This window comes from Balaenoptera borealis (genome assembly GCF_965194805.1).
Source record: "Balaenoptera borealis genome assembly, chromosome: 2".
Classification (NCBI taxonomy): domain Eukaryota; kingdom Metazoa; phylum Chordata; class Mammalia; order Artiodactyla; family Balaenopteridae; genus Balaenoptera; species Balaenoptera borealis.
The window spans coordinates 45,971,826-45,999,254 of record NC_138867.1 but is presented as its reverse complement, the minus strand read 5'-3'; the positions used below and the strand labels follow the sequence as shown (position 1 = coordinate 45,999,254).

Genomic DNA, 27,429 nt, shown 5'->3' with positions numbered 1-27,429 from the left:
AAATTGCAGTAGAAGCTAAACTCACACAGAGAGGAACCAATATGTAGATTCCACGAGGGGGTGGAAGACATGAGTAAACCAAAGCCATCCATGAGCAGAAGCCATGAGCACGAGAAAGGATAGTAGGTATTGGTTGACAGGAGAGAGAAGAAGCAGAAACAGACTTAGCTGTGTCGATGATGATTGGGATTGACATATATACACTAATATGTATAAAATAGATAAGTATTTATAGTTATCTATAAATAGTTATGTATAAAAAATAGGTAAAATAAAATTCAAAAATTCAAAAAAAAAAAAGATGATGCTCATATAGTACTTACTGCTTGCCAGAGAATGTCCTAAGTGTTTTATGTATATCAACTCACTTAATCCTTAATTTAAGGTAGATACTTTTATTACTCTCATTTTGACAGATGAGAAACGGAGGCAGAACAGCCTGAAGTTCCTTGACAATCTGGTTCCCGGGGCCCTGCTTTTAGCCACTGCACTGTACTGCCCCACCACACGGCCCCACCGGGATGGGGGAGATGGGGGGTTCTGCTGCAGAGGCCGCCTGCGCGTGTGGCAGGATTCAGGCCCAGCTCTACAGCTGTTCCCCGGTTTTCCTCATGAGGCCTGCCTGTGTGACCTGTCCTGAGTTTGTTATGAAGCCTAGCTGGATGCTTGAGGGTCTTATAACACATAAGGATGGAGGAGAAAGAATGGCCTCCAGGAGGGAAAGAGAGCTGAGACTTGAAACGTAAGCAGTGACCACATCAGAAAGGACCTTATAAGCCATGTTAAGGTGTTTGAACTTTATCCGCCGAACAAGGGGTGTCATTGAGGTGTTGTCATCAGGGGAGGTGGGGGGAGAATCATGATGAGATTTGCATCATGATGAGATGATTCTCCTGGCCGTCTTGGTGGACGAGTGAGTTAGGAGGCAGTGGGAGTGGTAGAGGCTAAAGCAGTCTTCTAGGTGAGGGGTGATGAGAGCCTGAATTAGGGAGATTGGCATTGGGGATAAAGAGGTGTGGGCAAATCTGAGAGATACTTTAAGTGGGAGATTTCAGGACCTGGTGATTTATTAGGTGTGAGGGATGAGGGAGAGGAAAAGCCGGAACGATAACCAGGGAAATTAGGTAAATGATGGTGCCATTCACTGAGATAGAAAACAAAGTAGGAGAGAGTGTGTCAGGTAGGGCTGGCTTCGTGGGCACATGAACCGTGCAGTCACACAGGGCCCTGTGCTCAGAAGGGCCCCATGATTGGCTCAAGGATCTGCTGCTGCTGCTGCTCTTAGTAATACTGAATGAGAAACTCCACACTTTGATTTTGCACTAGGCCCAGGGAATGATCCAATGAAAGAAGAGGCACATACACAGGAGAGAAGCCATGATGGATGGGGCAAAGTTTTGAGGGCAAGAAAGAATTCAAAACAAGGACACAATTGGAAGACTTACTTTTGGAAAATAGGCAGGGTATTTCTTTAAGACAGTAGGAAAGAACAATCCACTACAAAAAGACATTTGGAGGTGACAAAGGAAAACTTGAAAAACTTGATGGAGTCTTCAGATGGTTTCCACCTTCAAAGTAACTCATAAAGTGAGGTGATTTAAAGAAAGTGAAAAGTTGAATATTTCATTTAGCTCTGAATAATAAAGATTTTTAATGAATTCAAAAGTTTTAGTGGAATGTATGGAATTCTTTTTTGTTTTCACTTTTCTTTGCAGGGAAATAGTTATATAACCCTTTTATAGAAAAAGTGTTTTTTTGCAGGTTTTTAAATTGAAGTATAGTTGATTTACAATGTTGTGTTAATTATTGCCATACAGCAAAGTGATTCAGTTAAATATATATATATATACATTCTTTTTTTTTTTAACATCTTTATTGGAGTATAATTGCTTTACAATGTTGTGTTAGTTTCTGCTGTATAACAAAGTGAGTCAGTACATTCTTTTTTTTTAATTGGAGTATAGTTGATTTAAAATGTTGTATTAGTTTCTGCTGTACAGCAAAGTGAGTCGGTTATACATATCCACACATCCATGAAGAAAACTCATACTTGTGGTCTTGTGACCCTAATATAACCAACATCAACATTTTGATGAATTTCCTTCTGGTCTTTTTAATGCATTAAAAAAAAATCTTAATATACTCAAAGCATATGAGTAATTAGTATCTTGAATTTTTTTTTTAACTTTTTTACATTTATGAGTCTCCTAACCCCTTCCTCCTGCCCTGTTCCCCACGATGGCATGTAAACTTAATATAGCAGCCATTTTGGGGGGCTGCATAAAGTCGATAAATAAATTTGTTATAATTAAACAATAAGTCTCCACTCATTGAACATTGGTTTTAGTTTTCCAATGCTATAATAACTCCAGAAAAAAATATTTTCATACCTAGTATGGTCTGTTTCTTCAGAATAAATTAACAAGTAGAATTGCTTGGTCAGAAACTATAAATAATTTCATGCTTTATAATATATAGTGTTAATTCAAGTACAAACTTGAGAAATGATATCACTTCACCAATAATTAAAATAAAAACAACATATCATTTTTGGCCTACCATCAATTTGGCCTACCAAATTAGCCAAAGAAGAAGAATAATAAATGAAAATATTTACATTAGTAAGTTGTCATGAAGTTTCTTATGAAGCAATTTGACAGAAAATATCAGTGACCGTAAACATTCTTCTACACTGGTTGCAACATATTTCAAGGACATTGCCAAATCCGAGCATGTTTAGCAAAGGTATTCAAGATTTTCCATTTTGGAGAGAGGTGGTCTGCTTAAATGTCCCAAACTTGAAAACAGTGGAAATGAGCAGCCTTCAGCTGGCTCTGATCATGATAAGTTAGCAAACAGAACATTATATTACAAATTCTGTGTTTAACAAAGATTTAGTTACTCATCAAAAACAATAAAGGGGCAAGAAAATTATTCTCTTCAAGTACACAACTTGAACAAAGAGATGAAGTTTCTGCAGCTTCAAATTTTTTTTTCTGGGCTCTAATTTTGTCTTTTTCATTTCTAAATCAAACAGTATTCAAGGTATCTAAACATTAAATATATTTACAAAAATGTAAATTAATGTAAAATTATAAAATAAAAACATATTTATGTATTTTATAGATACTATTTTATAAAAATTATTATATATATTTCATGTATAAAAATGATGGTTATTTTTATGTATCAGCTTGGCTCAGCTGTACTAGACAGTTATTCAACCGCACTAATCTAGGTGTTGCTGTGGGGGTATTTTGTAGATGTGGCTAACGCCTACAGTCAGTTGGCTTTAAGTAAAGATTATCCTCAGTAACGTGAGTGGGTCTCATTCAACTAATTGAAAGGCCTTAAGAGCAAAACCTGAGGTTTCACAGATAAGAAGAAATTCTGCCTCAAGACTGCAGCATCAATTCTGCCCAAGAGTTCCAGACTTGGTGGCCTGCCCTATAGATTTCAGACTTGCCAGCCCCTACAATCGCACGAACCCGTTCCTTGAAATAAATCTCTCACTCGAATCCTGACTAATATATCATGTTTTTAAAGTAAGGTGTTTTTTCTTCTAAAATAGTCAAGATTATTTATTAAAAGTAAAAAGCCCAGTACAAATCATAATTCATAAATAGAAAAAATTTTAATCTCAAAGTATTTAAATAAAATTGTACTTTAATTTGTTCAAAATTTAATTAAATCTTATTAAATAAGTTTATAAAAATAAAGCCATTCACAAATTCCAGCACTCAACGCCCATCTAATTGCGCTGTGAAGAATTATTGTTATGCTTCATGCTTACTCCATTCAGACCTATTGTATCAGTAAGGTCCAGTGAGGAAGCAAAAACTTAAGGAATTGGTAAACAGGTGTCCTCGGACTAAAATACTGAAAAGGAGTCATGAAAGTAACATGAAGTTAGTAGCTGTAGAAGCCACCAGCCCAGGGCTGGGAGAACAAAGAAGAAACTAGAAGCTGGGAGGAGGGCACTGCACAACTGGGGAGGAGACTTTGAACGGGGAGAGTTGTCTTGGCTAGTGGATGCTGTGGTGCTGTTTCTGGGACTGCCACGAAAAGCAGGACGTGAACCAGCTGTCGCTGCCGCATGGAAGGGCTGTCGTGGAGGTGACGCTGCCAGGAACAGCCAACACGCAGAAAGAGGAGCAAGTGCCTGCCTCCTCTGGCCTTGCAGCCTCCCTGCAGCATTCCCTTGTGGCAGAAAGTAGGGATGTAGTTTGCAGAGTCCCAGTAATGGCTTCACACAACAAAATATAGGAGGTGGTTTGGGGTCTGAGAAACAATATAAATTAAAGGGTAAAACTACTTGTATAGTGTTACAAAGTGTTGCTCTGCTACTGTATGTGACTGCTGTGAATACAGTATTAATCTGTCAGTTCCTCCAGAACCGTGAATTGGAAAACAAAGCGAAAAAAGAAGGCTTGGCACTGTGGGGACATACTTCACTGTGGAAGAATTTATTGCCTTCAAGCTCTCTGAGATGGATTTGACAAGCTAACAAATTTGTCTTTTTTCTAACCTAAGAACTTTTGCTGCTCAGATCTGCCCTGAATTCTAAAAAGACACTGGCCTTCAATGTTGGCAGTGGAGCAACCTGCAAATCTTCATGGCATTTTGATACAGTTGCCTTTTGTTTTGAGGTTATAGGGTAAGCCAGGGGAAGAAGTATTCCCCTGGGGGCTGAACAGGAGCCGATGTTTAGGGTTAGAGGTTGTGCTGGGCCAGTGCTAATGGTCAGATTCTAAGTGGCAGGCATGCTCTCTGATATTTGTGTGTGTGTCTGTGCTTATGATCTGCAGGGTTTGTGGTGTGCAGAGCAAAGCTAAAGCATGAAGCCCAAGGCGAGGTACTTCTTGTTAGATCTAAGAGTAGTATTGTTCAAGTGTCCCCTGGACCTAGAGATCATCATACTAAGTGAAGTAAGTCAGAGAAAGACAAATATATGATATCACTTATGTATGAAATCTAAAATATGATACAGATGAACTTATTTACAAAACAGAAACAGACTGACAGACATAGGAAACAAATTTATAGTTACCAAAGGGAAGAGGGAGTGGGGCAGGGATAAATTAGGAGTTTGGGATTAGCAGAGACAAACTACTATATATAAAATAGATAAAAAGTAAGGTCTTACTGTATAGCACCGGGAACTATATTCAATATCCTGTAATAAACCATAATGGAAAAGAATATGAAAAAGAATTTTAAAACTATTAATGCTGTGTTCACTTTAATATTTGATATATCAATACCATAATTTAGTTAAGTAATTCTCCATTGGTGGACACATTTTTCTACGATAAAAGCCCTCATTAACATCTTATACTTCCATCTTTGTAAATTTGTACTATTATTTCCTTGGATTAAATTTTTTAGAAATACACTTGTTAAGTAAAAGACCATGTACACATTTAAGAATATTAATACATGTTGCTGAACTACGCTTGAGAAAGGTGATGCTGCACTGCCAATTCTGTTCTTTATCGTCTCCATTATGGATTTTAATTCCACTATCTCAGACTTCATTCACCCACCTCCATTTTTCTTTCATTCTACTGTCTTTTCATCTCAATCCATCCTGTGCTTTTCTGAATCTGTTTTATTTTATTTTTAAAAATTAATTTATTTTATTTGTTTTATTTTTGGCTGCATTGGGTCTTTGTTGTTGCACGCAGGCTTTCTCTAGTTGTGGCGAGCGGGAGCTACTCTTCTTGGGGTGCGCAGGCTTCTCATTGCGGTGGCTTCTCTTGTTGCAGAGCACGGGCTCTAGGCATGCAGGCTTCAGTAGTTGTGGCACACGGGCTCAGTAGTTGTGGCTCACGGGCTTAGCTGCTCTGCAGCATGTGGGATCTTCCCGGACCAGGGCTCGAACCCGTGTCCCCTGCATTGGCAGGCAGATTCTTAACCACTGCACCACCAGGGAAGCCCTGAATCTGTTTTAAAGAGGTCAGTTACTTTGCATTCTTCTGAGGAGGTGACCGTCCCAATTTTTTTTTTTTTTTCCTGATTCCTGCAGGAAATCTTTTCAGGGGCCTGTGAGTTGTCTGAGTCTAAGGATGGTGCCCCTTCTCTTGTTCTTGGTATCTTTCCATAGGCCGGGTTTCATGATTTGTGGTTTATTCTACCTATCCTCTGGAGAAGTGAGACCTCTCAGAGATCACACTTGAGTGTGCTTTTTGCCCTCAGCGCTGCTCTCCCTCCACTTGAGTGCTGGTGAGATCTACACGTCAAATCTACAGAGAATGGCTGGTGGATGCACACCGCTCCTGGCCCAGTTCAACAGGCTTTCATCAAATGTCTCTGCTGAAAGAGGACGGAATCTGCTGCATCTATTCATTGGTGCTCTCCCACTCTGAACAGAGGTAGTTCGTAAGATTACACTCTCCAGCACGCATATCTCAAGGGCCCTTGCTTTCTCTCTTCCCCCACCTCTAGGACTCCACCAGAGGGTCAGTCACATCACAACGTAGTTGAGTGCTTGGTATCTAGTGGCTCTTTAGTTATTAATTTGATCAAAATGTAAAGGCATTTGCATTAACAAATGACATTAATGACATGCCTCTGTCGACGTAGGGAAGGACCTAGGGTTCAATGTGTCTACTGTGACTTGGCATTCCATCTGTCTGAATTCTGATATCTTCCAGAGTTCTAAGCCCTTGGCCAGCATTGCCTGCAGTCCTCAAAACAACCTCCCAAGGCAAGTAGGAGGCAGGTGTTGTTGTCCGTGAACTTCACAGGTTAACAAAGGCACAGAGGGACCCAGTGATTCATCTACCCAGTTGGTGGGCATCTGTGGTTCCCTTGCTTGCCCTCCAGTGTGTTTCCCAGTGGCATTTTGCTGTCAGCCTGCCCATCCCCTGAGGGTAGTTGGGCTGTGGTGGAAGGTCAATCGGATGAGTCATTCAAACATCTGAATTGCCTTGCTGCTGCTTAGAAAATGCCCTTAACGCAGGCTGCCCTGCTGAGCACTTGAGGTGTGGTGCTGAATAAAACTGCACACCACCCAGCCTGCCCCCAAAGCCATATGTCATGTGTTTACCACTCAGACTCCATAAATCTTAATCCACTTCATCCTCAACAACAGCTTAGTCAGTATGAAGTACTTCTAATAATAGCAGCAGCAGACAAGCGTACACAATACCTGTCATCCTGAAGGTGCTTTAGGAAACTATGCACAGGTGTTTCTACGTGTGGTCATAACTTTAACCGTGCATCTGGAACCAGCTGCTCATGGTGAGGTAGATGGAAACATTTGGTAACCGGGAAGTCTCGGGGCTATACCTTAGGAATTCAGTAGAGAATATAACTAGGTCCAGCTGACTCCATTAGGCACATCACCTGTTGTGAACTTGCATTCCTAGGAGACGGGAAACCAGCATTTACCAAGCATGTTTTAAGAATCTTTTGGTTTACATGGAATGTAGAACTATAATGGGTCCAGCAGGTGCAGAGGGGAGCCAGCTGTGAAAGGGTTAATAGGTCAGGTAGCCTAAGAGCTAAGTTTAGAAACTCAGGAAGTAGTCATTTGTTGGACCTATGGAAATGGAAACTGGTAGGGGAGAGAGGAGAAGAGAGGGGAGAGAGAGAGAGAGAGAGAGAGTGAGAGAGAGAGAGAGACTCTCCTTGTTCCTGTTTCAGAGAAGGGGGGATTTAAATTATTGATTGGAGAGATCATGAGCCTGGTGGGTTCCCAGGGAGTGAGGAGAGTAAACAACACAATTAATTGGCAAATGAAAATGAGGCCGAACTGATATGGGATCCAGGAGGATTATGAGGTACATTAGCCCTCCTCCTCATTCTGCAGATGAGATATGGTCTTTTGCCCAGAGCCACATTTCAAGTATGAGAATCTGAGATAGAAGTAATGGGGACTGGAGAAGACAGATGATGACAGGGAGAAAGGAAAAGAGAATTTGAGATGAACTAGTTGCTTCAAGTTCCTGAAATGGAAACATACATAACATATAGAAACAAATAAAACATGCACAACATAAAAACATCTATGACTCTTCTAGGAGAGAATCTTGATTCCATGATTTTACTCCATAAATAAATCCACCTTGTCATTTATTTTGATAAATGAACTTTTACTCATGGATCCAAGTCTATTTATAAACATTTCCTAGTTTAGAATCTAACTGGTTTGAAGACTTACGTAAAACCTGTTCTTTACAGAAACTCATTTTGATCTCCCCACTATGACAACTCAGTTTTTAGTCAACCACAGAAAGAGAAATAATCTTATAAGCATGGGCCTGAAGGTAGAAAACCACTGTAACATTTACTATACAAGTCATATTCCGGAGGGGAATATACTCAGTATCAAAAGAATTACAGTGGGTAGGGCAGTTATCAAGTTTCACTTCCTTCTTCTTCAGTCATAATTTTACAGGAGCGCCATGCCAAGTCATAAAACCAGAATTACACACTAAATCGTACTCACAGGCTTGGGTGTGATTTCAAGGGTTTCTGGAGTGACTATAAATATTTTCATTGACCTTAAGTGGCTAAATTGTGCATTCCTTTTTTTTTTCCCTCCAAATTTATACTCTGAGAAATTTCCCCCATTCAGAAAAGTTGTTGGAATAGTTTAGTGAGCACCCATATACCACCCTCTTAGATTCAACAATGGTTAATGTTTTGCCATATTTTCTTTTTCTTTCTCTGGACATTAATTGAAAGTAAGTGTAGATATCATGGCATTTTACTCTTAAATACAAGCTTGACACCTGTCATGCCATGAGAAAGTGAGAATGCTTGAACAAGTCAAGTCTTATTTAGAAAAGGGTGGGCAAGATGAATCATCAACATAACTTCTGGGAATGGAGGTTTCTAGCACTTAGGTAATTCTCATGCTAATTCTGTGATACCTGGTGCCATTTTACAAAGCATGCATAATAAATTTCGTCTTGGTCGTTCTTGTTTCAACAATTTCAAAAGAGACAAAGCAAATCCATTTTAGTTCTGTACTTTCATGTCCATTTGCATCATTTCTTCAGAAACATCTCTTTATTACAGTGTCCTCTTGCACACACTAGAAGATAGAACTTGCTTTTTTCCTCTCAGCGTACTAAGTACTAGAGTTATTTTACAATATTTATTTGGGGCTGTTAAGGAGAGAGTTAAGATCTTTCATTATTTTACCTGTGACTTGAATCATAATAAAATACTTTCCAAGGTGAAACATGTTAAACATCACATTAACACTTGCTGATGATTACAAGGCACTACTGTATGGAACATTATAATAATGGCTGTTTACTCCAGAAAAATAATTATATTCCTTTAATGCACTCATAGTAGCTCTGCAATTTTTAACTGCTGTTTTGTTCCCAACCCATCTTGTACACAAATACAGAACTTAGTGCCAGTTTATCAGTGGCTAGATTATAGAAGAGAGAAATGATTCATTAGGAAGCTATAGATGTCCTGTCTTTGCTTCAGAACACACCAGAGAAATTTAATTCAAAGTTCTAAAACAAATTTGATAGGCAGATGGGATATGAACTTAATGAACAAGCTACAGAACAACACTCTCTAATATGTCAAACCCCTCTCTGGCACTTTCCTTTCTTTCTATCAACCCCCAATTCCTCATAACAGGTTAACAGGTGGCACCCATGACAAATCCTCAACAATAATGGTCTAAAACTGGACAAAAGCCATTGTAGTTGGACAATAATGATATAAAATAGAGTAAAAGCCAGCTGTTTTAGGTAAAAAGTAGTTTGGCTATATTTCAAGCGCCTGGGAACCTGGCTCTACATTTGTATGCCTTGTTAAGCCAGACATCCTAGTCCAGTAGTTCCCAAAGTTCAGGGTGTATGAGGATCACTGAGTGTCAGAATGCTGATTCCTGATTCCTTAGTCCTTAGTCCTAGAGGTTCTGATTTGGCAGATCTGTGGTGAGGTCCAGGAATCTTCTTTCTATTCAGTCTTCCAGGTGATTCTGATGCAGACCACGATGGAACATGCTTTGACCTATACTGTTTCCAGCACTTAAGATGCCAAGAGGGTGGGTCATTGGTAAGCCTGATCCGTTTATGTGTGAACTGATTTAATGCTTGTCTTTGCTGGTGGCCAGTGATAATGGTCTCCATCCCATCCAAGATTAGTCAGAAGGAACAAGGGATCCATATCCTGCAACTAAGAACCACTGTGTGGGCTGACTCTGAAATGGATACTTTATTCTCCTGTCAGCCCAGAAACAAACTCATATGACAGGATACCTGCCTAGTAGAACAGTTGACCCTTGAACAACACGGATTTGAACTGCACGGGTCCACTTATACACAGATTTTTTTTCAGTAGTAAAGACTATAGTGCTAATATTGATTGGTTGAATCCATGGATATGGAACAGTGGATATAGAGGAACTGCCAGTAAGGAGGGCCAACTATAAATTATACTCAGGTTTTTTTTACTGTGCAGAAGGTCAGCGCCCCTAACCCCTACACTGTTCAAGGGTCAACTGTATTGAAACAAGGCTCTGTGTGTGTGTGTGTGTGTGTGTGTGTGTGTGCACCCACAGCTGTTAGACCCAAGATTAGTCTTTTAAGGGTTTACCCCACACTCTTAATACAGTTCTGCTATAATATGACACATGCCTTGATAAAAATCACCATGCTATGCACAATAATAGTGCAATAAAACCCACAGGGCTTATGGGAAAAGATGCGCTCAGGGAGACAACACTCCAAAACTTCACCAGTGACACATTAAAAAAAAAAGATATAAGAACCTAATAAAAATGGTAGCACAGTTTTACACATGTTAAATGGTTAAGAAATTTATAAGTAACCTCTTTTCTGGCTGGAATCATGGAGGGTATAGAAGAGAAGGGAAAAAAGGTTTCTGCTATGCCAGATACCATCAAGAAAAAGCAAAGGAATTTTGCAGAGCTGAAGATCATGCACCTGAGAAAGAAGTTTGCCCAAAAGATGCTTCAAAAGGCAAGGAGGAAGCTTATCTATGAAAAAGCTAAACACCATAATAAGGAAAATAGGCAGATGTACAGAAGTGAGATTTGACTGGCAAAGATGGCAAGAAAAGTGGGTAACTTCTGTGTAACTCTAGAACCCAAATGAGCATTTGTCTTCAGGATCAGGGTATCAACGGTGTGAGCCCAAAGATCTGAAAGGTGTTCCATCTTCTTTACCTTTTTCAGCTCCTCAATGGCACCTTTGTTAAGCTCAGTAAGGCTCAGTTAACATGCTGAGGACTGTTGAGCCATATACTGTATGGGATACCTGAAACAGAAATCAGTAAAAGAATTGATCTACAAGCGCGGTTATAGCAAGATCAACAAGAAGGTAATTGTCCCAACAGATAACACTTCGACTGCTCGATCTCTTGGTAAATAGGGCATCATCTGCATGGAGGATATGATTCGTGAGACCCATACTGTTGGAAAATGTAAACAGCTTCCTGTGGTCTTTCAAATTATCTTCTTCATGAGGTGGAATGAAGAGAAAGGCCATGCATTGTGTAGAAGGCAGAGCTGCTGGCAACAGGGGAGACCAGATCAACAGGCTTCTTAGAAGGATGAACTATGGTGCCTCCCATGATTATTTTTATAATCTGGTCAGTTAATAAACAATGACTGCTTTCAAGTTGAAAAAGAAAAGGAAATTCATAAATAATACAATAAATACGTCACTTTACCTTAAAAAAAGATTTGAAATTTGTTTGAGGAAGTAGGCATTGGAAGGGTTGCAGCTTGTAATTCATTGTACAGTGGTAGGAAGGTAAGTTATCTAAAATCAGAGGAAAAATTTTAATACTGGATGTGGATGGGCACAACTCAACACACACAGTAAACTGAGGTAGCTGGTAGATATCTGAGGAGGGTGTGTGTGTGCATTTTGTGTATTCCCAGGCACCTCAGTTCAGCTGGCTGGATGGTTTTCTGCTTTCACCTCGTGTTTCTTGCTCATAAGATCTCACATAGGCCAAGGCAAATTTGCATTATACTCATATGTTGTTTCCTAATATATCAATCACATTGGAACAAATTTGTGTTTTCAAGACAAGCATTATAGCAGACCTGACTGTACCTGTGAGGAGTTCACATCAGAAGTAATGGTTTTAGCTTGCCTAGATTCTGAGGGTAGCCAGGAGAGCATTACTGCCCTACAAGGAGTATTGTCTAGAGGGTTTGGGGACTGAAAATATGAAGGTAAAGGTAGTGGTGTTCCCTTCTATCTTCATGGCCATCCACATGGCCATGAAGGAACTCAGCATCTCATAGGTATTGTCCTATTCCATATTTTCATAGACTAGCCTAGATTAACAACTACCCAAGGGTTTAGGTTAGCTAGATGAAGAAAAATAAATAGCATTAGAGTAAGCTTGAGGACTCACATTTTATTCTTAGCTCTGCAAGCTGTGTGACCTAAGGCAAGTCCCTTTATTTCTCTTGGATTCATTTCCTCATCTGTAAAATAAAGAAATTGGACTATTTCATCTCTCGAAGATTCCTCCTGGCTCCAATATCATGTGACTCTGAGGCTTTCTATGTTGATTAAATGCAGAGAAAATGAACAGTTTTCTACCTCTTTAAAACTCTCCATGTGGCTCAGCAGTTTTTTTTTTTCTCATCCCAGGTTGTCTTCCTTGGTTATTTCCCAAAGTGAAAATTCCAAATTGTTATTATTCTCAATCTCTGTTTCCACCAACAGATGGAATTTACTGAGGCAGATCAAGTCTGAGCTCGCAAAGCTCCTTTGTTTATTTTGTTAACAGCTTTATTGAAGTAAAATTGATGTACAATAAGCTGCACATATTTAAAGAATACAATTTGATAAGTTTTGACATGCGCATACAACCATGAAACCATCACCACCATCAAGGTAATGAACATATCCAACACCCACAAAGGTTTGCTCGTGCCCCTTGTAATCTCGTCCTCCCTTCTCCTCCTCCTTCTTCCTCCCCGTATACCCAGGCAACCGATCTGCTGTCCTTCATTATAGACTAGTGCATATTTTCTAGAATGTTATATAAATGGAATCATCAGTACGTACTGTTGTTTTGTCTGACTCCTTTCACTCAACGTAATTATTCTGAGATCCATCCATATTCCTTTTGTTAATAAACAGGAGAAAAAAAAGGAGCCAGGTAGTAGTCTATCATATGGCTATACCACAATTTGTTTATCCATTCACCTGTTGATGGACATTTGGGTTGTTTCCAGGTTTTTAGCCATTATATATGACTGCTATAAATATTTTTTTAAAAAGTCTTTGTATGGACGTATGTTTTGATTTCTCTTGGGTAAACACTTAGGAGTCGAAAGGCGGGATCACATATGGAAAGTGTATGTTTCACTTTTTAGAAACCACCCAACTATTTTCCAAAGTGGCTATACCATTTTACATTTCTATCCACACTACATGAAAATTCCAGTTCTTCCATATCCTTGCCAAAACTTAGTATGGTCAGTAGTTTTAATTTTTGCCATTCTAATAGGTATGCAATGATCCTTTAATTTGTATTTTCCCAATGACTGACAATGTCGAGCATCTTTTCATGTGCTTATTTTCCATCTGTTTATCTTCTTTGGGGAATGTCTGTTCAAATACTTTGCCCAATTTAAAAAATTGAGTTGTTTTCTATTTACTGAGTTTTCTGTAAATTGCAGTAAAACACACATAACGTAAAATTTACCATCGTAACCATTTTTACCTGTACAGTTCAATGGCATTAAGTACTTTCACATTGTTCTGCTACTATCACCATCATCCATCTCCAGAACTCTTTCATCTTGAAAAACTGTAACTCCACCTATTAAATAATAACTGCCCAGTTCTCCCCAACCCCAGCTCTGGAAACCACCATTTTTCTTCCTATCTCTACAAGTCTGACTACTCTTAAGTATCTCGTATGAGTGGAATCATATGGTGTTTGCCTTTTTGTGACTGGCTTATTTCACTTAGCGTAATTCCTTCAAGATTCATCTACATTGTAGCATGTGCCAGGATTTCCTTTCTTTTTAAGGCTGAGTAATATTTCATTGTATGTATATACCACATTTTTCCATTCCTTTGTTGATGGACACTTGAGTTGCTTTCACTTTTTAAAAATTAATTAATTAATTTTTGGCTGCATTGGGTCTTTGTTGCTGCGCCCAGGCTTTCTCTAGTTGCGGCGAGCGGGGGCTACTCTTCGTTGTGGTGCGTGGGCTTCTCATCGTGGTGGCTTCTCTGTTTCGGAGCACAGGCTCTAGGCGTGCGGGCTTCACTAGTTGTGACGCACGGGCTTAGTTGCTCCGTGGCATGTGGGATCTTCCCCAACCAGGGCTCGAACCCGTGTCTCCTGCACTGGCAGGCAGATTCTTAACCACTGCGCCGCCAGGGAAGTCCCTGCTTTCACTTTTTGGCTTACTGTGAATAACGGGCTATATGAACACAGATGTATAAATGTCTTTTTCAGTCCCTGCTTTTAATTACTGAGTTTTGAGAATTCTTTACGTATTATGAATACAAGACCTTTATCAGAAATACGATTCACAAACATTTTTTCCTAGTCTGTGCCTTTTCTTTTTATTTTCTTAATGTATTTCAAAGAGAAGAAGTTTTAAGTTTTGATTTAGTCCAGTTTATAATTGTTGGCTTTAGAGCTAAGAAATTTTTGCCTAACTTGAGATCACAATGACTTGGGAACTTCTCCTGGTTTTTTTTTTTTTTTTTTTCCCCCTGCAAAAAGCTTTATTGTTCCCACTTGGTCCAAAGCTTGGGAGAAGCCTCCACGGTGGTTAAAATGATGCCTAGTGGTTGCAGGGAAAGGCTTCAGGCAGAAGCCCTGACAACACAGGGTCTCCTCAAAGGCCGCTGGGCTCCAGAGGCTCTGAGTCGCGCTTGCGGGTGAGGCTTGAAAAGAGACTCGCCCAGCCCCACCTGGGGGCCAGGCTAGCCTGTGAGGTTAGTCAGGTGGTCGCCCATCTTCTTGATGGGTTTCACCTGCTCTTCTAGGAAGTGGCTCTCCAGGAAGTCACAGAGGTGGGGTCTGCCGGGGCAGGGGCATGCAGATACAGAAGGGCCTGGTTCGAGTTCATCTCCCTGAGAACGGCGGCTTCCATAACGTCCTGGGGTTACACCGCTCATCTTGAGACGGCGTCTGCAGCTCCCGGAAGAGGGCGTGGCTGCTCTGCTCATTTTGCATTTTCAAGAGCCGCTAGGCGCCCTCGCGCTTCTCCTCAGCCAATTCGCGGAAGAAGGGGCCCGTGCCCTCCAGAGCCACGTCCTCCCGGTGGAAACAGAAGCCCAAAGAGAGATAAGTGCCCACAGATGCATGTTCACCAGGGGGTAGACGGTGGTCTCCACCTGGGTAGAATAATTCTGACGAATCTGGGAGCTCGTGGTGTTGGCTGGTCCTAGAGGCAGAGGGTAGCTAAGGGGTTGGTTCCGATGGTTGCAACTGGAGAAGAGGTTGGAGGGTGCTGCGAGGCTGGAGGAAAGGGCGTCCCTGGGTCTGTTCTGTCCAAACGCTACTGAAGCAAGAGACAGATCCACAGGACCCTCTGGCCTTGTGAACTGCGGAACTTCTGATAGACGTTTTTTAAGACACATTTTATAGTTTTAGGTTACAATTGGTACTATGATCCATTTTGAGTTAATCTTTTTTTTTTTTTTTTAAGTTTTTAATCGTTTATTTATTTATTTATTTTTGGCTGTGTTGGGTCTTCGTTTCTGTGCGAGGGCTTTTCTGTAGTTGCGGCAAGTGGGGGCCACTCTTCATCGCGGTGCGCGGGCCTCTCACTATCGTGGCCTCTCCTGTTGCGGAGCACAGGCTCCAGACGCGCAGGCTCAGTAATTGTGGCTCACGGGCCCAGCTGCTCTGCGGCATGTGGGATCTTCCCCAACCAGGGATCGAACTCGTGTCCCCTGCATTGGCAGGCAGATTCTCAACCACTGCGCCACTAGGGAAGCCCTAGTCCTCCAATTTTGTTTTCCGTTTTCAAAGACACTTTGGCTATTCGAGATCCTTTGCATTACCATATGAATTTTAGAATCAGCTTGTCTGTTTCTACAAAAAAGCTTACTGGGTTTTGATTGGGATGGTGTTGAAACTATAGATCAATTTGAGGAGAATTGACATCTTAACAATACTGAGTTTTCCATGAACACCATACCTCTTCCATTTATTAAAGTCTTCCTTAATTTTTCTCAGCAATGTTTTGTAGTTTTCATTGTACATAGCTTGCATATTTTTGGTCAGCTTTATCCCTAAGTATTTCATATTTTTATGCTATTTTAAATGTAAATTTTAATTCAATTTCTAATTGTTAATTGCTAGTGTATAGAAATACAATTGTTTTTTATATATTGACCTTGAGTCCTGCAACTTGCTAAAACTCATTTAGTTAATTAATTAATTAATACAATTTTTAAAGTACTTTCCATTTACAGTTATTACAAAATATTGGCTATATTCCCTGTGTTGTACAATACATTCTTGAGCCTATCTTACACCCAGTGGTTTGTACCTTCCACTCCCCTACCCCTATATTGCCCCCCTGCCCCACTGGTAACCACTAGTTTGTTCTCTATATCTGTGAGTCTGCTTCTTTTTTGTTATATTCAGTAGTTTGTTGTATTTTTTAGATTCCACATATACGTGATATTATACAGTATTTGTCTCTCTCTGTCTGACTTATTTCACTTAGCATAATGCCCTCCAAGTCTGTCCATGTTGCTGCAAATGGCAAAATTTTGTTCTTTTTTATGGCTGAGTAGTATTCCATTGTGTGTGTATGTGTGTGTATGTATATATATATGTATATATATGTATATATGTATATATATATGTATATATGTGTATATATGTGTATATATGTGTGTGTATATATATATATATATATATATATATATATATATATATATATATATGCCACATTTTCTTTATCCATTCATCTGTTGATGGACACTTAGGTTGCTTCCATATCTTGGCAATTGTAAATAATGCTGCTATGAACATTGGGATGCATGTATCTTTTCGAGTTAGTGTTTTTGTTTTTTTCAGATATATACCCAGGAGTGGAATTGCTGGTGCTAAACTCATTTATTAGTTCTAGTACCTTTTAAATAAATTCCATCTGATTTTCTACATAGACAATCATGTCTTCTATAAATAAAGACAGTTTTACTTTTTTCTAATCTGGCAGCTATTTCTTTATTTTAACCGTATTGCACTGGTTAGACCCTCCAATATAACGCTGAATAGAAATGTCAAAAGTGCATATCTTATTCCTCTTATTACTGAATTTATGGGGGTAAATATTCAATATTCACTATTAAATATGGTGTTAGCCATAGGTTTTTTGTAAAGGCACTTTATCAGATTGAAGAAATTCTCTTCTCTTCCCAGTTTGCTGAGAGTTTTTTCTTTTGTTTTTTAAAGAATTGATGATGGATTTTGTCAAATACTTTTTCTGCATCTATTGAAATGATCATACAGGATTGTTGTTATTTTAGTTTTTAGCTTTAAAAAAATCCTGTATGGTGAATTAAGTTGATTGATATTTGAATGTTAGACCAATTTTGCATTCTTGGGATAAGCGCCATGTAATGGGGATACATTGGGATAAACTCTATGTAATTACGATGTATTATCATTTTTATATATAGTTGGATACAAATTACACTTAAAATTTATTTGAAATTTTTGCATCTATGTTCTTTAGTGATATGGGTCTGTAGTTTTCTTTTCTTGTACTATCTTTCTGGTTTTGGTATCAGGATTATGCTGGCCGCATAGATGAGTTAAGAAGTATTCTATCCTCTTCAATTTTCTGGAGAAGTTTGTGTAGAATTAGTGTTATTCCTTAAATATTTGGTAGAATTTGGTAAAGACATCTGGCCCTGGACTTTTCTTTGGGGAGGATATTTAACTATAAACTCAATTTCTTTAACAGATGTAGGGCTATACAAGTTATTTACTTCTGCTTGAGTAAGCTTTGGTAGTTTGTAGAATCTCTCCATTTTATTTTATTTTATTTCTGTATTTTCTTTCTTTCTTTTTGGCTGCGCTGGGCCTTCATTGCTGCGCGTGGGCTTTCTCTAGTTGGGGCGAGTGGGAGCTACTCTTCGTTGTGGTGTGCGGGCTTCTCATTGCGGTGGCTTCTCTTGTTGTGGAGCTCGAGCTCTGGGCACGCGTGCTTCAGTAGTTGTGGCACGCGGGCTCAGTAGTTGTAGCTCACAGGCTCTAGAGTGCAAGCTCAGTAGTTGTGGCACGTGGGCTCAGTTACTCTGTGGCATGTGGGATCTTCCTGGACTAGGGATCGAACCTGTGTCCCCTGCATTGGCAAGCAGATTCTTAACCACTGCGCCACCAGGGAAGTCCCGAACTTCTCCATTTTATTTTCTAAGTTGTTGAATTTATTGGCACAAAATTATTCATTATATTTTCTTATTATTCTTTCAATACCTTAGACTCTCTAGTGATACCACTTCTCTCATTCTTGATACTGGTCTTCTTTCTTTTTCTTTTTTGTGTCTTCTTTCTTTTTCTTTTTCTGATCAATCTGGCTAGAGGTTTATTAATTTTATTGATTTTAAAGAACCAACTTTTAGTTTTACTGATTTCTATTGTTTTCCTGTTTTCTATTTCCTTGATTTCTTCTTGATTTTTATCATTTCCTCTCTTCTGCTACTTTGGATTTCATTCATTTTTTTCCCCACTAGTTTCATAAGGCAAAAGGTGAGGCATTTGGTAGCATAAATTTCCTCCTAAATACTGTTCTAAGGGCTGTGTTAGATTTCTGTTGCTTTTGTAACAAATTTCCACAAACTTAATGGCTTAAAACAATACAAAATTGTCCTTTTAAAATTTTGGAGGTTAAAAGTCCAAATTCAGGGACTTCCCTGGTGATCCAGTGGTTAAGACTCCACGCTCCCAATGCAGGGGGCCCAGGTTCAATCCCTGGTCAGGGAACTAGATCCCACATGCATGCCGCAACTGAGAAGTCCACATGCCACAACTAAGAGTGTGCATGCCACAACTAAGACCCGGTGCAGCCATAGATAGATAAATAAATAAATAAATAAATAAATAAAGTCCAAATTCAGATTTATTGAGCTAATGTCAAGGTGTTGGCAGAGCTGGTTCCTTCTGGAATCTCTGAGGAGAGAATCTGTTTCCTTGCCTTTTTCATCTTCTAGTGCTGCCTGTATTTCTTGGCTTGTGACCCCTTCCTTCGTCTTCAAAGTACACAACCCCCACCTCTGCTTCTGTCATTACATTACCCTCTTCTCTGACTCTTCCTTGATTCCTCTTATAAGAATTACTGTGATCACAATGGCCTACTGGAATAATTCAGGGTAATCTTCCCATCTCAAGATTCTTAGCTTAATCATATCTGCAAAGTCCCTTCTGTGATATAAGGTAACATTTACAGGTTCTGGAGATTAGGATGTATATATATTTAGAGGCCATTTTTCACCCTACCACTGAGGCACCCCATACATCTTGATATGATGTGTTTTTGCACTCAGTTCAAAATATTTTCTAATTTCCATTTTGATTTTTTGTCCCATTAGTTATTTAAAAGTGTGTTATTCAGTTTCCAATTACATGGAGGTTTCTGTTATTGATTTTTATTTTAATTCCAGTGGTCACAGAATATACTTTTTATGACTTGAGTCATTTAAAACTTATCAAGACTTGCTTTATGCTCCAGAATATGATGTATCTTGGTAAATATTGTGTATGCATTTGAAAAGACTATGTTTTCTACTGTTTTCAGGTGGGGGGCTTCTATAAACATCTATTAGGTCGTGTTGGTTGACAGCTTTGTTCAGGTCTTCTATAGCCTTACTGACTTTTTCTGTATTTGTCCTATTAATTATTGAGAGAGGGCTATTGAAATCTCTGACTGTGATTATGGGGTATCTACTGTTCCTTGTAGTTCTATCAGTCTTTTTCCCCATCTTATTTATTTTTATTGAAGTATAGATGACTTACAATATTATATTAATTTCAAGTGTACAACATAGTGATTTGATATTTTTATAGATTACACACCATACAAAGTTATTATACAATAATATTATTGACTATATTCCCTGTGTTGTTTTATCAGTTTTTGCTTCATGTTTATTTGAAACTCTGCTCTTAGTTGCATAAATGTTTAAGATTGTTACGTCCTTGTGGGTAGATTGACCCTTTATACATTTATGAATTGACTTTATATGTCCCTGGCAGGATTCTTTGCTCTGAAACCTTCTTTGTCTGATATGAATATAGGCTTTCCAGCTTTATGTTGATTAGTGTTAGCCTGGTATATCTTATTCTGTCCTTTTACCTCTAACCTTTTGTGTCTTTATAGTTAATATGCATTTCTCATAGGCACTATATAGTGACTCTTGCTTTTATCATCAGTTGGATAATTTCTGCCTTAAAAAAGAAAAACTAATAGAATTTCTTTTTTGAGCAGTTTTGAATTTACAGGAAAATTGAGCCAAAAGTACAGAGGGTTCCTATATACCCCTTTGCTCTCCTCCCCTCGCTCTCCCTATTATTAACATCTACCATTAATGTAGTACATTTGTTACAATTTGTTATACTCTGTTCCGCTTGCTGGAACAAAATGCCATGGACTGAGTGGCTTAAACAACCAAAATTTATTTCCCACAGCCTGGAAGCTGAGACATCCAAGATCAAGGTGCTTGTCTATTCAGTCTCTGGTGAGGGCACCCTTCCTGGCTTGCAAATGTTGCCTTTTTGCTGTGTGGTTACAGGGCCTTTCCTGGGTGCCATTAGAGAGGGAGCAAGAGGCAGCCAGAGAGAGTGAAAGCAGGAGTGAGAGAGAGGATGAGAATATCCTCTTTCTCTTCAGGCTAGAGTTCTGTTGAGTTGGAGCCCCACCCTATGACCTCATTTAACCGTAATTACCTCCTAAAGACCCAGATCTCCAGATATAGTCACACTGGGGGTTAGGGCCGCAGCACATGAATTTTGGGGTGACAAAATTCGGTTCATTACAAAACTGATGAGCCAATATTGATACTCTACCATCTCCGTCTTTTAATCAGGGTGTTTAAACCATTTACAGTTGTGATTATTGATATAGTTAGATTTAAATTTATCATCTTGCTATTTGTTTTTTATTTTTACCATGTGTTCTTTGTTTTATCTGAATAAGGTTTCTTTTATCTGAATAAGGCTCCTTTATCTGAATAAGCCTTCTTTGTTTTATTTTATATTTTTTCTGAGTTCCAGCCAACTCCTTTTATTTTTATTTATTTTAAAATTTTTATTGGAGTATAGTTGGTTTACAATGTTTTGTTAGTTTCTGCTGTACAGCAAAGTGAATCAGTTATACATATACATATATCCACTCTTTCGTAGACACTTTTCCCATACAGGTCATTAGAGTATTGAGTAGAATTCCCTGTGCTCTACAGTAGGTTCTTATTGTTAGCTATTTTATATATAGTAGTATGTATATATCAATCCCAGTCTCCCAATTTATCCCTGCCCTCCCCCATTCCCCCCGGTAACCATAAGTTTGTTCTTTAAAAGGACTCATGGTTTTTGTCCTGCTTTCAGCCGCTAGGCTTGGGGCTGGATTATTGCCCTCTAGCCCCAATCCATTCTTCATCTCAGTGACCTGCTCATCTCCTGCCAAGTCATGTAGCTGATGGTCCAATATATTTTACCTCTAAAACTGACAGAAATCAGACAAGGATAATATTGAAACATTTTGGAATGTCATTTTAAGGTTTTATAGAGTTTGGTTCTACCCGCTTATCCACCTGAATTTCCCATATCCTTCTTCAGACACTCTCCATATTTTCTCCTCAGCCTTATATCTAATTGTGCTCATATCCTAATTTCTTTATCCTCAGGCTTTCTTCCCTCCTGCCTTACATTTGATCATGCTTTTCCCTTTAAACACAAGTCTTTTTTCTCAGCTCTTTGTATGATGAAATCTTACGGACCCTTAAAGACTCAGGTTCATGTTACTTCCTTATAAAGCCTGACCTGGCCTTCTACCCCACTCCACCCACCAAGAAAAAGGTTCACTTCACTGGGTTCTCAGAATGCTTTGTAGGTGTGTCTGTTACAGCACTTTTCACATTATATATAGTAAGGTCCCCATGTGTTTGTTTCCCCCACCCCCAAAAAAATATGTGGGCTCTGTAGCCTCAAGATTTTGGAGCCCAGTATATATTTTTTTAAAGTCTCTTTCAGATTGTTCTTATATAAGTCAAGATTCTTGGTTGTAAGCAACAGAAATAGACTTCAGTTTTGCTTGTTTGTTTGTTTGTTTTTGCTTCCCTGCTAGCTTTATTGAGGTATAATTGACAAACAAAGTTGTAATATGTTTAAGGTATACAACGTGATGTTTTGCTAATATGTATACATTGTGAAATGAGTCCCACAATCAAGTTATTTAACACATCCATCACATCACATAGTTACCTTTTTAGTGTGTGTGGTGAGAATGCTTAAGGTCTTTTTGTGGTTCCATTCCACACACTTAGATTTTAAGAGTGGTCCCACTATTCTCAGAACTGATCCAAGTGGCTCACTCTGCTTAAATTGTACAGCTTGGCTTATGATGAACATATACTTTCCTAGTGGGAGTCTGGGATTTAGGTATGAGCTAGGCAGAGGATACCTACATGACCAAGCCCCCAATTAACATCCTGGGCACTGAGTCTCCAATGAGCTTCCCTGGTACACAGCATATCACATGTGTTGTAACAAATCCTTGCTGGGGGAATTAAGTGTGTCCTGTGTGATTCCACTGGGAAAGGACTTTTGGAAAATTTTACCTAGTTTCTTCCTAACTTCACCCATGTGCTTTTTCTCTTTGCTGATTATGCTTTGTATCCTTTCAGTGTAATAAATCCTAGCCATGAGGACAGCTATGTGTGAAGTTCTGTGAGTCCTCCTAGCAAATCACTGAAACTCAACATGGTCTTGGGAACCCTTGATATGGGAGACATCTCTTCAAGATAGTTTCCTAAGGCCTTTTCTAGAGCCCTAAAGGTTTCATTGGTTCTGGAAAGTTTCTAGGTTAATCTTTTGGTTTGGTATTCCCTCTTCCACAGGGTAGTATGAATTTGTAGCCTCCCACACTTGTGGCACAGATTTGGGGTTCTGATTTCTGATGGATGTCACTTTCCCTTGGTAGAAAACGAGCTTCATTGACACTTCCCTGGACAGTGGTCAGTGTCTTTCCATTTCATTGTCATGGGCAGAGCAGCTTTGTGAGCCATGGCCTTTGTGGGAAACCCAAATCCTCTCCTCTCATCCCCATGAAACCACCAGTGCCCCCGTTGTTGGCCTCTGAGGCCTATATTGATTTATTAATCTTCTCTTGAGAGGTTTGGCTCCAGCTCCTGTTTTGTTTCTCTGGCACCTGGGGATTTCCTTTACTTGCTTTCAAGCTTAGCATGTATTACACTTTTTTTGTTAGACTTTTCTTTTTTTTTGCCAGCAAAATTAATGCTTAAGGGTGATTCTATTGTATCAGCTCTATAGAACCTATTGCCTAGAAATTGGAACTATATCTTTCTCATCTTGAGTCCTCTTTAGCATGGAACCCAGACAAGATATGTAGAAGGGATGAACAAATCTTGAATGTGTGAATAAATGGGTCATACACAACTTTGTTGATCCCTCTCACCCCTAGTTTTGTTTCTCCATAGATTGATACCCACAATCATAAAATCTTTGGTCATAGCAGGTCTCCTTGTTCATGACCTAAAACAAAATGAGAAAAACTAATGTGAAAATCAAGAACTTTCCCAGTTTGTGGCCATTGTCCTTCCCAGTCAAGGTTATAGACACTGACCTGAGTATGTATGCCTAAGTAGTAGTAAATGCTCCCAACCCTTGAAGGCACAGCAGAAATAAACTCTGGCTATTGACATTCCACTGAGGTATCATCTCAGAGGGGCTGTGATGACTCTCCCATTGCACTTAAGGGAGCAGAGAGGGCTCTTGGAGGGATGGGTCATGGATTGCTGTCATTTAACAGAGGCTTCTCATACCACATTGTGTGTACAATGCAGATTCACTTATGGAATGACAGGAGTCAAAAGAATCTTGTCTGGGATCATCCACGATCATAATTCTTCTAATTAGCTCTGTCCAGGCTACCCTGGATACTACGCAGAAAAGGGCTATTAGTTTTTCCAAATTCTGGATGCATGAAAGTGACGCTGGTCTAATGACTTGCTGGGACTCTGGAGAAGAGGGTGGGCTAGAATAGACAAGACTGACATAATGGCTAAAGAGAAGAGCTAAGCAAATTGGGGATAAATAGTAGAGGTAAATAATAAAAGTCTGGAACCCAGGCGGTGAGTTGCGGCTGGGACTCCTGTTATACCATCTCAGACTACACCATGTACATCTCCGTCATAGTAATTGTTGTCACCACAGCAGAATAATCATTTCTATAGTCATTTGTTAATTATCTTCTTCACATAACAATAAATTCCATGAGGAGGCAGACTATGTCTGTTTTACTCAACCCCAGATCTACAGTGCCAGACACTGAGTAAATATTTGTTGAATAAATGAAGGGAGTCATGAAGTCAACCTATGTTGGGGCTTTTTCCCCAATCCTTTCCTGAATCCAGATTGAATTTTGTATGGAACCTCCAAACTCACTGACCACCGACAGTTCCATTAATAAGCTCAGCCCCACCTCCCACCCCCAATTTCACCTCTGTACTGGTCAAAGCAAAGGAGTTAAGCTCTTTGTTTTGTTCCATTTCATTTTGTTTTTCTATTTTCATTTTGGTTTGGCTCGGTTTTGTAACTTCCAAACCAAGGTAGTGAAAACATCCAAGATACAGAGAAAAATAAAAGCAAACACCGTTGTATTTATAGTTTTATAGTAGTTATATCTGACCCAAGGTAACCACAGAAAAGAAATCCAAAACTTTCTTTCTTTCTTCCTTTTTAACCATGCACCATTGTGCCAATCAGTCACTTCAGGCCTTTAAATTTTGACCCAAGTGGCAGATGGGCAACCTTTTCTTTGTGGTTAACCTCTTAAAAAAATAAGTACTGAGGTGTATGGGTTTTGGAGTTTTCTGTCTAAAATTCACTGCTACGTATTTACAATGAAGTGTTTCCCTCTGGGCTAACATTCACAGAAATTATCTTTGAGTAAGTAATATTTGCTCTAAGTTGATAAATATTCTTAACTTTAACGTTTGAGGGAAAAGGTGTGATCTAACTCTGTAAGACGCAGTTTTTTTGGTATTCAATTCAATGATAGGGTAAATAACATTTGTATTTAAGGGGACTTAGTGTGACCATCCATTCCTTTTAAAGAATCACAGTCTATAAATTTGAAGAACAGGCTTTTATTTAGAATACCAGAATTTGTGGCCAGCTCTGCCCCTAATTGGGAACATTTATCGATTAATGTACGTTATAAATCTGACTGGAGAAATTCTCAAGATGGCTTTTGTTCTTACATTTATTGAATATCTACTATGTGTCAGGTACTATTCTATATACAATATGTGATTCAAAGGTTCTTATCTATTACTATAAATAATACATAGGCACAAAATCTGTAGCATAAGTCATAGTATGATGCGTCAAAAGAGAGGTAAAGTGCTAAAGAGAGTTCAGAGAAAGCTGAGAAGTAATTAAGGAGAGCTTGTGGTGAAGGTTACCTGAAAAATGAAGAGTATTTCGGCAGATAAAGATGGGAGTGGAGCCAAGAGGAGCATCAGCACGGCCTCAGAAAGATGAGGGCAGTTCACTGGGACTGGTGTGATAGGTACACAGAGGGGAAAGGAGGATATACATCTGGAAAAATGGGATAGGGCCAGAAAATGTAGGGTATTGAATGCTAGTCTAATGAATCTGAACTTAATTTCCCATTGATAATAATAAGCCATTGAATAATTCTGAACAGAAAACAAGCAGGAAGGCTTTGATTAAGGCAATAGCATAATTAATATTCTACATTTAAGTCATTGCTTTCCAGATCAGGTGGATCTCTAAAATCAGCTTGGGGAGTTTATTTTTTATTTATTTTTGTTTTTGTTTTTATTTTTATTTTATATTGGAGTATAGTTGATTAACAATGTTGTGTTAGTTTCAGGTATACAACAAAGTGATTCAGTTATACATATACATCTGTCTATTTTTTTTTTTTTTTTTTTTTTTTATAAAGGTGTGTATGGCCAAACTGAACTTGTTTTTACCACTTAGGGAGGTGGTACAGGCCGTAGTTATTCTTTACTCAACTCTAATTATTATTATTATTTTAATTAATTTATTTATTTTTATTTTTTTGGCTGTGTTGGGTCTTCGTTTCTGTGCGTGGGCTTTCTCCAGTTGCGGCGAGTGGGGGCCACTCTTCATCGCGGTGCGCGGGCCTCTCACTATCGCGGCCTCTCTTGTTGCAGAGCACAGGCTCCAGACGCGCAGGCTCAGTAGTTGTGGCTCATGGGCCCAGTTGCTCCGCGGCATGTGGGATCCTCCCAGACCAGGGCTCGAACCCGTGTCCCCTGCATTAGCAGGCAGATTCTCAACCACTGCGCCACCAGGGAAGCCCATGTCTATTCTTTTTTAAGTTCTTTTCTTGGGGAGTTTCTTTCCTTCCTTCTTTCCTCCCTTTCTTCCCTCCTTCCTTCCTTCGCCACCTGGCATGTGGGATCCTGTTTCCCCGACCAGGGATTGAACCTGAGCCCTCTGCAGTGGAAGCGCCGAGTCTTAACCACTAGGCTGCCAGAGAGGTTCCTTGGAGAGTTTATTTTAAAATACAAATTTATAGGCCACACTTCGGAAGTCCTGATTCATTAGAATCTCCTGGAAATCCTGACTTTTCATTCTGATTGATCCTATTCCCAGAGTAGGCAGCTCCCCTAGTGATGGTGACAACAGTGGTGACCCCCACGGTCCAGTGGTAGCAGAGTCATTGGCAATGTTCAGTTTATAGCAGTGGTGGCAGCTGCAGCAATGGCCCCCAGCCAGGAGGGCATGATCATAGCGGTGAGCCCACCTGTTTGCCCCACCTTGGTTCATACTCCTTTTTTGAGCTAGGTTCTTCAGGTTTCCTGATGATAAATTCCTATTCTGCTTAGTTACCCCCAAATCTTTGTCTGTTGTTTGCAGCCAATTCCTCTGGCCAGTACAAAAACCAAGTGGAATTTTCAGGAATGTTCAGTCCCTGCTCATTCCCCCCATCCCCCTCTAACAGAGAAGAAAAAATACAGATGATCCCTTTGTCCTCTGGGAGAAAGCCTAACTGCTTGGTAGTAAAGTCTATTCCTGGCCATGAAATATACTGGAAAAGGTCTTCAAATGCTAGGATGTGAAAGTGAGATTTACACCAAGCATACCCATCCCCCTTCCTGAACCCCACTGCATTGCTCCCCTACCTTGACATAGATTTATTTGGGGTGAATTACTTGCCTAGTCAATCAAAGTTCC

At 39.4% G+C, this 27,429-nt stretch overlaps 1 pseudogene across 1 annotated transcript; it reads left to right on the top strand.

Moving 5' to 3' along the window:
• The first annotated feature begins 4,875 nt into the window (after window positions 1–4,875).
• On the top strand, window positions 4,876–26,602 carry LOC309624359 (large ribosomal subunit protein uL30 pseudogene; annotated as a pseudogene). Its single transcript has one exon. The product of its transcript is annotated as a large ribosomal subunit protein uL30 pseudogene (transcript).
• The last annotated feature ends 827 nt before the right edge of the window (window positions 26,603–27,429 follow it).